The following is a 12,264-nucleotide window of genomic DNA, read 5'->3' on the forward strand; positions in this document are numbered from 1 at the left end:
TATCTCATTTTCTCTCTCCCTCCTCAGTGCCCCACACAACAGGCAAACAGAAGGAGAACACTCTACTAACGAGGAACTGGTGCAGGGAGTTGTTATAAATTTCGTCATGTACATATTTTAAAATTATTTTTGTTCATTTTGTTCTATTCAACTTTTCCCAGGGTCTTTTTAAGGAGCTGCCCAAAGGTTTAAAATTGGGGATGTTAAAAATTCTCCCCGTCGGGGAATTGAACCCCGGTCTCCCGCGTGACAGGCGGGGATACTCACCACTATACTAACGAGGAACTGAAAGGTGCCGAATCTGTCAGAGCAAAAATCGACCTGTGAACAGAGGGACAGAGGCAGAAGGGACAGAAATTAGAATAAGAACAGAAGGAACAGGAGCAGGAGTGGGCCATTCGGCCACTCGAGCCTGCCCCGCCATTCAATAAGATCATGGCTGATCAGATCTTATACTCAACGCCACTTTCCTGCCCGCTCCCCATAACCCTTGACTCCACTGCAGCTCAAATATATGTCTATCTCCACCTTGAATATATTCAGTGGCTCCGCCTCCACAGCTCTCTGGGGTAGAGGATTCCAAAGATTCACGACATTCTGAGAGAACAAATTCCTCCTCATCTCCGTTTTAAATGGGCGACCGGATATCCTGGAGCTTTGCCCCCGAGTTGTCGATTCCCCCAGGAGGGGAAACATCCTCCCTGCATCTATCCTGTCAAGCACCCTCAGAATCCTATACAGAGAGAGACAGGGACAAAGAGGGAGACAAAGATAGACATACAGAGCGAGACAGTCAGTTTGACGTCTTGCAGAGTGGTCCGAGGGATAAGGAACTTCAGTTATGTTGAGAGTTTGTGATTGTTTTCCTCAGACGGTTAAGAGGAAATTTAATAAGAGGCTTTCAAAATTACAAGGGGATTTGATTGAGGTAATAAGGAGAAACGCTTGCCAGTGGCAGGTATGACGGTAACCAGAGGAGACCAATTGAAGATAGCAGAATCAGTATGGGGAGAATTGTATTACGCAGCAAGGGCTCAGGCCTACTGAATATCTTACTGCTTAGAAATGTTATCACGGCCCAACTCTCTCTCACCAAAGTCTTGCACACGTTGCTAACTTTCAAATGTTGCATTCTTCAAACTGGCGTTGAGTTGATTGATAGCCGTGCTGTGATAAGCTATGTTTGTTAGGGGGGTGCAGCCTGCAAGAAAATACATGGAAGTTTGATAATAACAGTGACTGTTCTGACACTGTCAGCTGCAGTTAAATGTGGGCATGTACACGTTTAAATTGTCTCGTCCCAAATGTAATTTCCTGCTGACTTTGAAACAGCAGGCATTTTACAAAAGGCAAGGAAGTGCATTGTGTACCTGTTGAGACATCAGCAGTGTTGAAATTGCAAAGGTTGATCAGGAGCAGACATTGCTTCGCGCGGGTGCATTGATTGGAGGCATTTCAAACAGCCTCAAAACGCACTGTTCTCTAACCGGGAATCGAACCACGGGCCACGGCGGTGAAAGCGCCGTATCCTAACCACTAGGGAAGCTGCAAGAAGCTGCAAGAAGCTGCCTGCCAGCAAGCAGAGCAACGCAGACTTTCCTCCTTGCTGCTTTGAAATTCAGATCACTTTCACGCCAGGCAAACTTTTCGTACAAGATGACATCTTTTAGACGAGAACACAAAGGACATGTTCACTAAGCCACAGCATCAAGTGCGGGAAGGGGTCCATTTGCCATATATTTCCTTCTATGCTTTTCTCAGAGACAGAGGCATAAAGTCAGAGAGAAGCCGTCGGGGAAGTGAAAACTGAACATCATAATATCCACGACATTGTCCAGGAAATGGTTATGCAGTGCTTGAGACAAAGCAGCAAACACACACAAAATACCCGTATGTGCTCTCTTTGTGTGGGTATGTCTCAGATATCCATCTCAGTGTCATGCATTCATGGAGGCTGGCAGCACGGTGGGAGGCCATTCGGCCAATCGTGCCTGTGCTGTCTCTTTGAAAGAGCAGTCGTGCTTTCTCCCGCTGTTATCTCATTTTCTCTCTCCCTCCTCAGTGCCCCACACAACAGGCAAACAGAAGGAGAACACTCTACTAACGAGGAACTGGTGCAGGGAGTTGTTATAAATTTCGTCATGTTCATATTTTAAAATTATTTTCGTTCATTTTGTTCTATTCAACTTTTCCCAGGGTCTTTTTAAGGAGCTGCCCAAAGGTTTAAAATTGGGGATGTTAAAAATTCTCCCCGTCGGGGAATTGAACCCCGGTCGCCCGCGTGACAGGCGGGGATACTCACCACTATACTAACGAGGAACTGAAAGGTGCCGAATCTGTCAGAGCAAAAATCGACCTGTGAACAGAGGGACAGAGGCAGAAGGGACAGAAATAAGAACAGAAGGAATCGGAGCAGGAGTGGGCCATTCGGCCCCTCGAGCCTGCCCCGCCATTCAATAAGATCATGGCTGATCAGATCTTTTACTCAACGCCACTTTCCTGCCCGCTCCCCATAACCCTTGACTCCACTGCAGCTCAAATATATGTCTATCTCCACCTTGAATATATTCAGTGGCTCCGCCTCCACAGCTCTCTGGGGTAGAGGATTCCAAAGATTCACGACATTCTGAGAGAACAAATTCCTCCTCATCTCCGTTTTAAATGGGCGACCGGATATCCTGGAGCTTTGCCCCCTAGTTGTAGATTCCCCCAGGAGGGGAAACATCCTCCCTGCATCTATCCTGTCAAGCACCCTCAGAATCCTATACAGAGAGAGACAGGGACAAAGAGGGAGACAAAGATAGACATACAGAGCGAGACAGTCAGTTTGACGTCTTGCAGAGTGGTCCGAGGGATAAGGAACTTCAGTTATGTTGAGAGTTTGTGATTGTTTTCCTCAGACGGTTAAGAGGAAATTTAATAAGAGGATTTCAAAATTACAAGGGGATTTGATTGAGGTAATAAGGAGAAACGCTTGCCAGTGGCAGGTATGACGGTAACCAGAGGAGACCAATTGAAGATAGCAGAATCAGTATGGGGAGAACTGTATTACGCAGCAAGGGCTCAGGCCTACTGAATATCTTACTGCTTAGAAATGTTATCACGGCCCAACTCTCTCTCACTAAAGTCTTGCACCCGTTGCTAACTTTCAAATGTTGCATTCTTCAAACTGGCGTTGAGTTGATTGATAGCCGTGCTGTGATAAGCTAAGTTTGTTAGGGGGGTGCAGCCTGCAAGAAAATACATGGAAGTTTGATAATAACCGTGAATGTTCTGACACTGTCAGCTGCAGTTAAATGTGGGCATGTACACGTTTAAATTGTCTCGTCCCAAATGTAATTTCCTGCTGACTTTGAAACAGCAGGCATTTTACAAAAGGCAAGGAAGTGCATTGTGTACCTGTTGAGGCAGCAGCAGTGTTGAGATTGCAAAGGTTGATCAGGAGCAGGCTTTGCTTCGCGCGGGTGCATTGATTGGAGGCATTTCAAACAGCCTCAAAACGCACTGTTCCCTAATCGGGAATCGAACCCGGGCCGCGGCAGTAAAAGCGCCGAATCTTAACCACTAGACCACCAGGGAAGCTGCAAAAAGCTACCTGCCAGCAAGCAGAGCAACGCAGACTTTCCTCCTTGCTGCTTTGAAATTCAGATCACTTTCACGCCAGGCAAACGTTTCGTACAAGATGACATCTTTTAGACGAGAATACAAAGGACATGTTCACTAAGCCACAGCATCAAGTGCGGGAAGGGGTCCATTTGCCATATATTACCTTCTATGCTTTTCTCAGAGACAGAGGCATAAAGTCAGAGAGAAGCCGTCGGGGAAGTGAAAACTGAACATCATAATATCCACGACATTGTCCAGGAAATGGTTATGCAGTGCTTGAGACAAAGCAGCAAACACACACAAAATACCCGTATGTGCTCTCTTTGTGTGGGTATGTCTCAGATATCCATCTCAGTGTCATGCATTCATGGAGGCTGGCAGCACGGTGGGAGGCCATTCGGCCAATCGTGCCTGTGCTGTCTCTTTGAAAGAGCAGTCGTGCTTTCTCCCGCTGTTATCTCATTTTCTCTCTCCCTCCTCAGTGCCCCACACAACAGGCAAACAGAAGGAGAACACTCTACTAACGAGGAACTGGTGCAGGGAGTTGTTATAAATTTCGTCATGTACATATTTTAAAATTATTTTCGTTCATTTTGTTCTATTCAACTTTTCCCAGGGTCTTTTTAAGGAGCTGCCCAAAGGTTTAAAATTGGGGATGTTAAAAATTCTCCCCGTCGGGGAATTGAACCCCGGTCTCCCGCGTGACAGGCGGGGATACTCACCACTATACTAACGAGAAACTGAAAGATGCCGAATCTGTCAGAGCAAAAATGACCTGTGAACAGAGGGACAGAGGCAGAAGGGACAGAAATTAGAATAAGAACAGAAGGAACAGGAGCAGGCCATTCGGCCCCTCGAGCCTGCCCCGCCATTCAATAAGATCATGGCTGATCAGATCTTATAATCAACGCCACTTTCCTGCCCGCTCCCCATAACCCTTGACTCCACTGCAGCTCAAATATATGTCTATCTCCACCTTGAATATATTCAGTGGCTCCGCCTCCACAGCTGTCTGGGGTAGAGGATTCCAAAGATTCACGACATTCTGAGAGAACAAATTCCTCCTCATCTCCGTTTTAAATGGGCGACCGGATATCCTGGAGCTTTGCCCCCGAGTTGTAGATTCCGCCAGGAGGGGAAACATCCTCCCTGCATCTATCCTGTCAAGCACCCTCAGAATCCTATACAGAGAGAGACAGGGACAAAGAGGGAGACAAAGATAGACATACAGAGCGAGACAGTCAGTTTGACGTCTTGCAGAGTGGTCCGAGGGATAAGGAACTTCAGTTATGTAGAGAGTTTGTGATTGTTTTCCTCAGACGGTTAAGAGGAAATTTAATAAGAGGCTTTCAAAATTACAAGGGGATTTGATTGAGGTAATAAGGAGAAACGCTTGCCAGTGGCAGGTATGACGGTAACCAGAGGAGACCAATTGAAGATAGCAGAATCAGTATGGGGAGAATTGTATTACGCAGCAAGGGCTCAGGCCTACTGAATATCTTACTGCTTAGAAATGTTATCACGGCCCAACTCTCTCTCACTAAAGTCTTGCACACGTTGCTAACTTTCAAATGTTGCATTCTTCAAACTGGCGTTGAGTTGATTGATAGCCGTGCTGTGATAAGCTATGTTTGTTAGGGGGGTGCAGCCTGCAAGAAAATACATGGAAGTTTGATAATAACAGTGACTGTTCTGACACTGTCAGCTGCAGTTAAATGTGGGCATGTACACGTTTAAATTGTCTCGTCCCAAATGTAATTTCCTGCTGACTTTGAAACAGCAGGCATTTTACAAAAGGCAAGGAAGTGCATTGTGTACCTGTTGAGACATCAGCAGTGTTGAAATTGCAAAGGTTGATCAGGAGCAGACATTGCTTCGCGCGGGTGCATTGATTGGAGGCATTTCAAACAGCCTCAAAACGCACTGTTCCTTAACCGGGAATCGAACCCGGGCCGTGGCGGTGAAAGCGCCGAATCCTAACCACGAGACCACCAGGGAAGCTGCAAGAAGCTGCCTGCCAGCAAGCAGAGCAACGCAGACTTTCCTCCTTGCTGCTTTGAAATTCAGATCACTTTCACGCCAGGCAAACTTTTCGTACAAGATGACATCTTTTAGACGAGAACACAAAGGACATGTTCACTAAGCCACAGCATCAAGTGCGGGAAGGGGTCCATTTGCCATATATTTCCTTCTATGCTTTTCTCAGAGACAGAGGCATAAAGTCAGAGAGAAGCCGTCGGGGAAGTGAAAACTGAACATCATAATATCCACGACATTGTCCAGGAAATGGTTATGCAGTGCTTGAGACAAAGCAGCAAACACACACAAAATACCCGTATGTGCTCTCTTTGTGTGGGTATGTCTCAGATATCCATCTCAGTGTCATGCATTCATGGAGGCTGGCAGCACGGTGGGAGGCCATTCGGCCAATCGTGCCTGTGCTGTCTCTTTGAAAGAGCAGTCGTGCTTTCTCCCGCTGTTATCTCATTTTCTCTCTCCCTCCTCAGTGCCCCACACAACAGGCAAACAGAAGGAGAACACTCTACTAACGAGGAACTGGTGCAGGGAGTTATTATAAATTTCGTCATGTACATATTTTAAAATTATTTTCGTTCATTTTGTTCTATTCAACTTTTCCCAGGGTCTTTTTAAGGAGCTGCTCAAAGGTTTAAAATTGGGGATGTTAAAAATCCTCCCCGTCGGGGAATTGAACCCCGGTCACCCGCGTGACAGGCGGGGATACTCACCACTATACTAACGAGGAACTGAAAAGTGCCGAATCTGTCAGAGCAAAAATCGACCTGTGAACAGAGGGACAGAGGCAGAAGGGACAGAAATAAGAACAGAAGGAATCGGAGCAGGAGTGGGCCATTCGGCCCCTCGAGCCTGCCCCGCCATTCAATAAGATCATGGCTGATCAGATCTTGTACTCAACGCCACTTTCCTGCCCGCTCCCCATAACCCTTGACTCCACTGCAGCTCAAATATATGTCTATCTCCACCTTGAATATATTCAGTGGCTCCGCCTCCACAGCTCTCTGGGGTAGAGGATTCCAAAGATTCACGACATTCTGAGAGAACAAATTCCTCCTCATCTCCGTTTTAAATGGGCGACCGGATATCCTGGAGCTTTGCCCCCTAGTTGTAGATTCCCCCAGGAGGGGAAACATCCTCCCTGCATCTATCCTGTCAAGCACCCTCAGAATCCTATACAGAGAGAGACAGGGACAAAGAGGGAGACAAAGATAGACATACAGAGCGAGACAGTCAGTTTGATGTCTTGCAGAGTGGTCCGAGGGATAAGGAACTTCAGTTATGTTGAGAGTTTGTGATTGTTTTCCTCAGACGGTTAAGAGGAAATTTAATAAGAGTCTTTCAAAATTACAAGGGGATTTGATTGAGGTAATAAGGAGAAACGCTTGCCAGTGGCAGGTATGACGGTAACCAGAGGAGACCAATTGAAGATAGCAGAATCAGTATGGGGAGAATTGTATTACGCAGCAAGGGCTCAGGCCTACTGAATATCTTACTGCTTAGAAATGTTATCACGGCCCAACTCTCTCTCACTAAAGTCTTGCACACGTTGCTAACTTTCAAATGTTGCATTCTTCAAACTGGCGTTGAGTTGATTGATAGCCGTGCTGTGATAAGCTAAGTTTGTTTGGGGGGGTGCAGCCTGCAAGAAAATACATGGAAGTTTGATAATAACCGTGACTGTTCTGACACTGTCAGCTGCAGTTAAATGTGGGCATGTACACGTTTAAATTGTCTCGTCCCAAATGTAATTTCCTGCTGACTTTGAAACAGCAGGCATTTTACAAAAGGCAAGGAAGTGCATTGTGAACCTGTTGAGGCAGCAGCAGTGTTGAAATTGCAAAGGTTGATCAGGAGCAGGCATTGCTTCGCGCGGGTGCATTGATTGGAGGCATTTCAAACAGCCTCAAAACGCACTGTTCCCTAATCGGGAATCGAACCCGGGCCGCGGCAGTGAAAGCGCCGAATCTTAACCACTAGACCACCAGGGAAGCTGCAAGAAGCTGCCTGCCAGCAAGCAGAGCAACGCAGACTTAACTCCTTGCTGCTTTGAAATTCAGATCACTTTAACGCCAGGCAAACTTTTCGTACAAGATGACATCTTTTAGACGAGAACACAAAGGACATGTTCACTAAGCCACAGCATCAAGTGCGGGAAGGCGTCCATTTGCCATATATTTCCTTCTATGCTTTTCTCAGAGACAGAGGCATAAAGTCAGAGAGAAGCCGTCGGGGAAGTGAAAGCTGACATCATAATATCCACGACATTGTCGAGGAAATGGTTATGCAGTGCTTGAGACAAAGCAGCAAACACACACAAAATACCCGTATGTGCTCTCTTTGTGTGGGTATGTCTCAGATATCCATCTCAGTGTCATGCATTCATGGAGGCTGGCAGCACGGTGGGAGGCCATTCGGCCAATCGTGCCTGTGCTGTCTCTTTGAAAGAGCAGTCGTGCTTTCTCCCGCTGTTATCTCATTTTCTCTCTCCCTCCTCAGAGCCCCACACAACAGGCAAACAGAAGGAGAACACTCCACTAACGAGGAACTGGTGCAGGGAGTTGTTATAAATTTCGTCATGTACATATTTTAAAATTATTTTCGTTCATTTTGTTCTATTCAACTTTTCCCAGGGTCTTTTTAAGGAGCTGCCCAAAGGTTTAAAATTGGGGATGTTAAAAATTCTCCCCGTCGGGGAATTGAACCCCGGTCTCCCGCGTGACAGGCGGGGATACTCACCACTATACTAACGAGGAACTGAAAAGTGCCGAATCTGTCAGAGCAAAAATCGACCTGTGAACAGAGGGACAGAGGCAGAAGGGACAGAAATAAGAATAGAAGGAATAGGAGCAGGAGTGGGCCATTCGGCCCCTCGAACCTGCCCCGCCATTCAATAAGATCATGGCTGATCAGATCTTCTACTCAACGCCACTTTCCTGCCCGCTCCCCATAACCCTTGACTCCACTGCAGCTCAAATATATGTCTACCTCCACCTTGAATATATTCAGTGGCTCCGCCTCCACAGCTCTGTGGGGTAGAGGATTCCAAAGATTCACGACATTCTGAGAGAAGAAATTCCTCCTCATCTCCGTTTTAAATGGGCGACCGGATATCCTGGAGCTTTGCCCCCTAGTTGTAGATTCCCCCAGGAGGGGAAACATCCTCCCTGCATCTATCCTGTCAAGCAACCTCAGAATCCTATACAGAGAGAGACAGGGACAAAGAGGGAGACAAAGATAGACATACAGAGCGAGACACTCAGTTTGACGTCTTGCAGAGTGGTCCGAGGGATAAGGAACTTCAGTTATGTTGAGAGTTTGTGATTGTTTTCCTCAGACGGTTAAGAGGAAATTTAATAAGAGGCTTTCAAAATTACAAGGGGATTTGATTGAGGTAATAAGGAGAAACGCTTGCCAGTGGCAGGTATGACGGTAACCAGAGGAGACCAATTGAAGATAGCAGAATCAGTATGGGGAGAATTGTATGACGCAGCAAGGGCTCAGGCCTACTGAATATCTTACTGCTTAGAAATGTTATCACGGCCCAACTCTCTCTCACTAAAGTCTTGCAAACTTTGCTAACTTTCAAATGTTGCATTCTTCAAACTGGCGTTGAGTTGATTGATAGCCGTGCTGTGATAAGCTAAGTTTGTTAGGGGGTGCAGCCTGCAAGAAAATACATGGAAGTTTGATAATAACCGTGACTGTTCTCGTCCCAAATGTAATTTCCTGCTGACTTTGAAACAGCAGGCATTTTACAAAAGGCAAGGAAGTGCATTGTGTACCTGTTGAGGCATCAGCAGTGTTGAAATTGCAAAAGGTTGATCAGGAGCAGACATTGCTTCGCGCGGGTGCATTGATTGGAGGCATTTCAAACAGCCTCAAAACGCACTGTTCCCTAACCGGGAATCGAATCCTGGCCGCGGCGGTGAAAGCGCCGAATCCTAACCACTGGACCACCAGGGAAGCTGCAAGAAGTTGCAAGAAGCTGCCTGCCAGCAAGCAGAGCAACGCAGACTTTCCTCCTTGCTGCTTTGAAATTCAGATCACTTTAACGCCAGGCAAACCTTTCGTACAAGATGACATCTTTTAGACGAGAACACAAAGGACATGTTCACTAAGCCACAGCATCAAGTGCGGGAAGGCGTCCATTTGCCATATATTTCCTTCTATGCTTTTCTCAGAGACAGAGGCATAAAGTCAGAGAGAAGCCGTCGGGGAAGTGAAAACTGACATCATAATATCCACGACATTGTCGAGGAAATGGTTATGCAGTGCTTGAGACAAAGCAGCAAACACACACAAAATACCCGTATGTGCTCTCTTTGTGTGGGTATGTCTCAGATATCCATCTCAGTGTCATGCATTCATGGAGGCTGGCAGCACGGTGGGAGGCCTTTCGGCCAATCGTGCCTGTGCTGTCTCTTTGAAAGAGCAGTCGTGCTTTCTCCCGCTGTTATCTCATTTTCTCTCTCCCTCCTCAGAGCCCCACACAACAGGCAAACAGAAGGAGAACACTCTACTAACGAGGAACTGGTGCAGGGAGTTGTTATAAATTTCGTCATGTACATATTTTAAAATTATTTTCGTTCATTTTGTTCTATTCAACTTTTCCCAGGGTCTTTTTAAGGAGCTGCTCAAAGGTTTAAAATTGGGGATGTTAAAAATTCTCCCCGTCTGGGAATTGAACCCCGGTCTCCTGCGTGACAGGCGGGGATACTCACCACTATACTAACGAGGAACTGAAAGGTGCCGAATCTGTCAGAGCAAAAATCGACCTGTGAACAGAGGGACAGAGGCAGAAGGGACAGAAATAAGAACAGAAGGAATAGGAGCAGGAGTGGGCCATTCGGCCCCTCGAGCCTGCCCCGCCATTCAATAAGATCATGGCTGATCAGATCTTCTACTCAACGCCACTTTCCTGCCCGCTCCCCATAACCCTTGACTCCACTGCAGCTCAAATATATGTCTATCTCCACCTTGAATATATTCAGTGGCTCCGCCTCCACAGCTCTCTGGGGTAGAGGATTCCAAAGATTCACGACATTCTGAGAGAAGAAAATCCTCCTCATCTCCGTTTTAAATGGGCGACCGGATATCCTGGAGCTTTGCCCCCTAGTTGTAGATTCCCCTAGGAGGGGAAATATCCTCCCTGCATCTATCCTGTCAAGCACCCTCAGAATCCTATACAGAGAGAGACAGGGACAAAGAGGGAGACAAAGATAGACATACAGAGCGAGACAGTCAGTTTGACGTCTTGCAGAGTGGTCCGAGGGATAAGGAACTTCAGTTATGTTGAGAGTTTGTGATTGTTTTCCTCAGACGGTTAAGAGGAAATTTAATAAGAGGCTTTCAAAATTACAAGGGGATTTGATTGAGCTAATAAGGAGAAAAACTTGCCAGTGGCAGGTATGACGGTAACCAGAGGAGACCAATTGAAGATAGCAGAATCAGTATGGGGAGAATTGTATTATGCAGCAAGGGCTCAGGCCTACTGAATATCTTACTGCTTAGAAATGTTATCACGGCCCAACTCTCTCTCACTAAAGTCTTGCACACTTTGCTAACTTTCAAATGTTGCATTCTTCAAACTGGCGTTGAGTTGATTGATAGCCGTGCTGTGATAAGCTAAGTTTGTTAGGGGGGTGCAGCCTGCAAGAAAATACATGGAAGTTTGATAATAACCGTGACTGTTCTGACACTGTCAGCTGCAGTTAAATGTGGGCATGTACACGTTTAAATTGTCTCGTCCCAAATGTAATTTCCTGCTGACTTTGAAACAGCAGGCATTTTACAAAAGGCAAGGAAGTGCATTGTGAACCTGTTGAGGCAGCAGCAGTGTTGAAATTGCAAAGGTTGATCAGGAGCAGGCATTGCTTCGCGCGGGTGCATTGATTGGAGGCATTTCAAACAGCCTCAAAACGCACTGCTCCCTAATCGGGAATCGAACCCGGGCCGCGGCAGTGAAAGCGCCGAATCTTAACCACTAGACCACCAGGGAAGCTGCAAGAAGCTGCCTGCCAGCAAGCAGAGCAACGCAGACTTAACTCCTTGCTGCTTTGAAATTCAGATCACTTTAACGCCAGGCAAACTTTTCGTACAAGATGACATCTTTTAGACGAGAACACAAAGGACATGTTCACTAAGCCACAGCATCAAGTGCGGGAAGGCGTCCATTTGCCATATATTTCCTTCTCTGCTTTTCTCAGAGACAGAGGCATAAAGTCAGAGAGAAGCCGTCGGGGAAGTGAAAACTGAACATCATAATATCCACGACATTGTAGAGGAAATGGTTATGCAGTGCTTGAGACAAAGCAGCAAACACACACAAAATACCCGTATGTGCTCTCTTTGTGTGGGTATGTCTCAGATATCCATCTCAGTGTCATGCATTCATGGAGGCTGGCAGCACGGTGGGAGGCCATTCGGCCAATCGTGCCTGTGCTGTCTCTTTGAAAGAGCAGTCGTGCTTTCTCCCGCTGTTATCTCATTTTCTCTCTCCCTCCTCAGAGCCCCACACAACAGGCAAACAGAAGGAGAACACTCTACTAACGAGGAACTGGTGCAGGGAGTTGTTATAAATTTCGTCATGTACATATTTTAAAATTATTTTCGTTCATTTTG

At 46.5% G+C, this 12,264-nt stretch overlaps 2 non-coding genes across 2 annotated transcripts; both read right to left on the bottom strand.

Moving 5' to 3' along the window:
* Positions 1–212: 212 nt before the first annotated feature.
* trnad-guc (transfer RNA aspartic acid (anticodon GUC)) lies at positions 213–284 on the bottom strand. Its single transcript has one exon. It is a non-coding gene; the product is annotated as a tRNA-Asp (tRNA).
* An 8,040-nt stretch (positions 285–8,324) lies between these two features.
* trnad-guc (transfer RNA aspartic acid (anticodon GUC)) lies at positions 8,325–8,396 on the bottom strand. The gene has a single exon. It is a non-coding gene; the product is annotated as a tRNA-Asp (tRNA).
* Between the last annotated feature and the right edge of the window lie 3,868 nt (positions 8,397–12,264).

This window comes from Somniosus microcephalus, unplaced genomic scaffold (genome assembly GCF_052327205.1).
Source record: "Somniosus microcephalus isolate GS21.2 unplaced genomic scaffold, FLI_Smic_1.0 unresolved_chr5, whole genome shotgun sequence".
NCBI lineage: Eukaryota > Metazoa > Chordata > Chondrichthyes > Squaliformes > Somniosidae > Somniosus > Somniosus microcephalus.